The sequence below is a fragment of the Lampris incognitus genome, chromosome 14 (assembly GCF_029633865.1).
Source record: "Lampris incognitus isolate fLamInc1 chromosome 14, fLamInc1.hap2, whole genome shotgun sequence".
Taxonomy (NCBI): Eukaryota; Metazoa; Chordata; class Actinopteri; order Lampriformes; family Lampridae; genus Lampris; species Lampris incognitus.
In genome coordinates, this window is record NC_079224.1 from 23,189,306 (window position 1) to 23,195,384 (window position 6,079).

The following is a 6,079-nucleotide window of genomic DNA, read 5'->3' on the forward strand; positions in this document are numbered from 1 at the left end:
GTCTGAGAGGCAGCAACAAGATGGTCGATGTCGCAATCCCTAGCGCTACCTTTATATATATAGTCAGTGAGCACAACGACAACGGGTGTTTTTCCAGTACCAGATGTACCGTTTGTGTGTACCCCCCAGCCCCACACCCATTTAACCTGCTATTTTGAGAGAAGCCTCGCCTCCTTTCCCCCAGGGAGGCCTTCTAACGTGAGGCAGAGGGAGGCAGGCGGTCTCTGGATCAAGATCTAAACTGCAGGGCTTCTTTTATTATTTTTTTTGTGATACACTGCAATTCCCGAGAGGGCATTTCATGAATACCTAGAGGAAATCCATCTTCTCATCATCTCACAGTCAAATGGGAAAGAGCAAATTTACATACCTCTATCTTTGATTTGTCCTTTAATGGAAAAAAAAGTACATTTTTGTAGTAATATACAGGGTTCCCAATCTGTTTAGGTCATTTTCCAGGAGTTTTTCAGGAAGTTTTGCAGGACATTTGCTTGGATATAAATGACAGCCATTGCTCACAGAAGGTCATATAATTCAGTATTAACTACCAGTGGAAGCCTCAACAGTCTCTAAATGGACTGGGTAACTTTTATCTGGTCACTGACCATAGCATCCAAACATCAAGCACATACACATACACACGTATGTGCAATCTCAGGGTAAAAATACGATTCTATAGCCAAACTTTTTCCATGACCTCGATAATATTTCTAGGACATCGGATCAATTTCATAATTTTTCCAAGATTTTCCCAATACTGAAAAAGTAGTCTTTAAACTTATTGGGTTTTCAGGACATACAGGATCCCTGAATATAGCTGACAAAAAACAAAAACAACCATCAGTCTCTCTGGTTGGTTTAATCTTTAACAGATTAAACAAATGCATTGATACTATGCATATTTTGAAGACCTGACCAGTTCTCTCTCAACTTTTACATTTGAATATAGAATGTTTTCAAATATCTTTGTCAGGGTAGACCACATACAAGTTTGGCTTATTCTGCCTCGCTTTTGGGCCATTTTACCCTACAAGAAATAATTAGGCCATATCAGTTTTCCCTTTTGCATGCCCTGCATCCCTGTTCTGGTGGGACATCACATCTTTCATCTAGCTTCATCTTGCATCCGTCCTCACATTCAGGTCTGACTGTTTCATGGTGCAGTGGACAAACAGCATGCTAAAGTCAATAGAGCAAAACTTGAAAGACATGATTTCTGCAAAAAAAAAAAAAAAAAATATTGTCCCCAAAATTGGACTTTGTTTTGATTAATCACATGGTGGATTAATTTGATTTGTCTCCTCAATGTTTTCTCTCTTCTTCTAAAACAACTGTTAATTGAATTAAAGACATCTGTGCCCCAGATCCCCCTACTTTTTGGAGGAGCAAACTGATAACATGTCCAATTTGTTGAATTTCCAGGCTGGAGGAAGTCTCTTCTGGTATATGGACAGGCAGCACTGGTGCTCCACAGGGGATGTGTCCTCTCACGCTTCTTCTTCTACACCAACAACTGCATCTCCAAGGACCCAGCTGTTAAACTACTGAAGTTTGCAGATGATACTACAGTCATCGGACTCATCCAGGATGACGAGTCTGCATATTGGCGGGAGGTTGGGCGGCTGGTGCTCTGGTGTAGTCAGTACAACTTGGAGCTGAACACGTTCAAGACTGTGGAGATGACTGGACTTTAGGAGACACCCCTCAGCACTGCTCCCCCTCACAATATCCAACAGCCCTGTGTCAACTGTGGTGACCTTCAAGTTTTTGGGAACTACCATTTCCAGAGACCTGAGATCAACATCAACTCCATCCCCAAAAAAGGCTTAGCAGAGGATGTTCTTTCTGCTGTAACTGAGGAAATTTAGTCTGTCACAGGAGCTGTTGAGCCAGTTCTACATCACCGTCATTGAATCTGTTCTGTGCACATCCAGCAACAAAACAGGATAGGAACAGACTGCAGTGAGCAGTAAGGACAGCAGTAAAAATCATTGGCATTCCCCTGCCCACCCTGCAGGACTTTTACACCTCTTGAGCCCAGAAACAGGCGGGCAGAATCAGCACAGACCCCCCCACACACACACACCCACGACACAGTCTGTTTTCTCTGGTAAGCGTTACAGAGCAATGTGCACTAAAACCACCAAATATATGAACAGTTTTTTCCCCCACAGGCCATCTCTCTCATGAATACTTAACAGTATGGTGCAGCATATATATATATAGCGGCGTGGTGGCGCAGTGGTTAGCATGGTCGCCTCACAGCAAGAAGGTTCTGGGTTCGAGCCCTGGGGTAGTCCAACCTTAGTGGGCCATCCCAGGTCATCCTCTGTGTGGAGTTTGCATGTTCTCCCTGTGTCTGCGTGGGTTTCCACCGGGGGCTCCGGTTTCCTTCCACAGTCCAAAGACATGCAAGTCAAATGAATTGGCCATACTAAATTGTCCCTAGGAATGAATGTGTGCGTGTGTGTTTTGGCCCTGTGATGGCCTGGCAGCCTGTCCAGCGTGTCTCCCTGCCTGCTGCCCAGTGACTGCTGGAATAGGCTCCAGCATCCCCGCGACCGTGGGGGCAGGATAAGCGGTTAAGATAATGGATGGATATATACATACACCTTGCTAGTACCGGGTTGGACCCCCTTTTGACTTCAGAACTGCCTTAATCCTTCGTGGCATAGATTCAACAAGGTACTGGAAACATTCCTCAGAGAGTTTGGTCCATATTGACATGATAGCATCACACAGTTGCTGCAGATTTGTCGGCTGCACATCCATGATGCGAATCTCCCGGTCCACCACATCCCAAAGGTGCTCTATTGGATTGAGATCTGGTGACTGTGGAGGCCATTTGAGTACAGTGAACTCATTGTCATGTTCAAGAAACCATTCTGAGATGATTCGAGCTTTATGACATGGCGCGTTATCCTGCTGGAAGTAGCCATCAGAAGATGGGAACACTGTGGTCATAAAGGGATGGACATGGTCAGCAACAATACTCAGGTAGGCTGTGGCGTTGACACGATGCTCAATTGGTACTAAGGGGCCCAAAGTGTGCCAAGAAAATATCCCCCACACCATTACACCACCACCACCAGCCTGAACCGTTGATACAAGGCAGGATGGATCCATGCTTTCATGTTGTTGACGCCAAATTCTGACCCTACCATCCGAATGTCGCAGCAGAAATCGAGACTCATCAGACCAGGCAACGTTTTTCCAATCTTCTATTGTCCAATTTTGGTGAGCCTGTGCGAATTGTAGCCTCAGTTTCCTGTTCTTAGCTGACAGGAGTGGCACCCGGTGTGGTCTTCTGCTGCTGTAGCCCATCTGCCTCAAGGTTCGACGTGTTGTGCATTCAGAGATGCTCTTCTGCATACCTCGGTTGTAATGAGTGGTTATTTGAGTTACTGTTGCCTTTCTATCAGCTCGAACCAGTCTGGCCATTCTCCTCTGACCTCTGGCATCAACAAGGCATTTTCTCTTTTTCGGACCATTCTCTGTAAACCCTAGAGATGGTTGTGCGTGAAAATCCCAGTAGATCAGCAGTTTCTGAAATACTCAGACCAGCCCGTCTGGCACCAACAACCATGCCACGTTCAAAGTCACTTAAATCACCTTTCTTCCCCATTCTGATGCTCAGTTTGAACTGCAGCAGATCATCTTGACCATGTCTACATGCCTAAATGCATTGAGTTGCTGCCATGTGATTGGCTGATTAGAAATTTGCGTTAACGAGCAGTTGGACAGGCGTGCCTAATAAAGTGGCCGGTGAGTGTATATGTGTGTGTGTGTGTGTGTGTGTATATATATATATATATATATATATATATATACACGTATATGTATATACGATGTGCACTACCTCTTCAAATGTGCAATACAAATAAGGCTTTAAATGGTCATGCTCTTACATACATTTATGATTTACTGACTTGGTATATGCCCCCTTGACCATTAAGATCCGCAGATGGCACCCTGCTGGTTATTCCCAGATCTCGGTTTGTCACAAAGGGTGATCAGGCCCCCACACTATGGACCTCTCTTCCTGTTGAACTAGGACCAACTAAGTCTATAGCTTCTTTTAAATCTTGTCTTAACACTTTTCTATTTATGAAAGCTTTTACAAATGTTTGATATTTGTTTTTTATTCATAGTTTTTATTTTTACTCTTACTTATTTGGTCTTGCTCTTATTTTTGCCTTGTCTGTTTTTATTTCTTTGTAAAGCACTTTGTAACATTGTTTTAGGAAAGTGCTATACAAAGTTATTGTTTGTGCAATACAAACGTATAATTGTAAATACACATACAACTGCTGTATACTGGTGCTGTTATTGTGGTTGTAACATTGGTATGTAATATATGTGGTTGTGAGGTGGATGGTAGGTGAATTACATAGAGTATACTTCTGGTACATAAGATTATATAGTGTAATATAGTGGGAGAATATAGCATTGTATATGGACATGATAGGTTGTGGAATTTTTATATGGTATAGTATATGGGCAATATAGTATTTAACCAATATGGTATAATATATGGGCATAGGCCAAAACTCTGTATAGTAGCGACATACCTGCTGTGCATACATGCTTGCCTCCAATGTCCTGTTGTTGTTCCATTTATTTGTTTTTTGTTGTTGTTTTGTTTTCTGTGAATGATGTCTACAAGTGCTAGAAGTTGCTGTGTACCAGCGTCAAATTCCTCATGTGCACAGGAACACTTGGCCAGTAAAGTTGATTCTGAGATGATCTGGGCTGTGGTGATATGCTCATGATGTGATCTAGTTTTCCATTGGGCTCTTTGGCAGCCAAGCGCCATCGAAGCATGTGTGGCAGTGTGAAGTTAACCACATGCAGATATGACGGTGTAGCTAAGCCAATGAGTGTGTGCATCTCTGTGAGCATAAGAAGCCATACACAACACAGACATGAAAAGAGTTTCCACTTTAATTATCTTAAATATAAGCCTAGTTCTTATTACATCTGAATCCATACGATTTCTGCACTTGTACAACTTTTGCCATGTCCTCTTTGTTTGACCGACACTGACAATGGCATGAACGCCAAAATAGGCTACAATTTCACATGAGGCTTTTTGAAAAGTATCAAATCTTCCCTTTACAACAACAATGCATGAGTTGTGACAAAAAATTTCTTGGTGGAAACGATATAAAAAAAGATATGACTATCATCTATAGTACAAAATGTGCTACCACAACAAATTGAAGACTAACAAACAAACCCAAATTTGTACTCAATCAATCCTGCTTGATATGTGCAAAAGGCTTGGCGCAACACTATCGTGAACTGAAAGCAGATTATGAGGCACAGTAACAAAGAAAAGGCAGGTACAGGGACAAGACCAGGAATGGTGAGGATGCAAGGAGTAGAGGTGAAGTAGGCATATGAGTTTAAATACTTGGGGTCAACTGTTCAAATTAACAGAGAGGGTGGAAGAGAGATGAAGAGGAGAGTGCAGGCAGGGTGGAGTGGGTGGAGAAGAGTGTCAGGAGTGATTTGTGACAGAAGGGTACCAGCAAGAGTTAAAGGGAAGGTTTACAAGATGGTAGTGAGACCAGCTATGTTGTATGGTTTGGAGACGGTGGCACTGATGAAAAGACAGGAGGCAGAGCTGGAGGTGGCAGAGTTGAAGATGCTAAGATTTTCATTGTGAGTAATGGAGGAGGACAGAATATGGAACGAGTATATTAGAGGAACAGCTCAGGTTGGACGGTTTGGAGACAAAACAAGAGAGGCAAGATTGAGATGGCTTGGACATGTGTGGAGGAGAGATGCTGGGTATATTGGGAGAAGGATGCTGAATATAGAGCTGTCAGGGAAGAGGAAAAGAGGAAGGCCAAAGAGGAGGGTTTATGGATGCGGTGAGAAAGGACATGCAGGTGGTTGGTGTGACAGAGGAAGATGCAGAGGACACAGGAAGAGATGGAAACGGGTCACCAGTTGTCCACGGGTAAAGTACCTTATAGTGACAACATCTCATAGGTAGGACATTTTTAAAGGAGTTCTGTATTACCATTTAAGACCCGATAGATACCAACTGTGACTTGCCATAGACAACAAG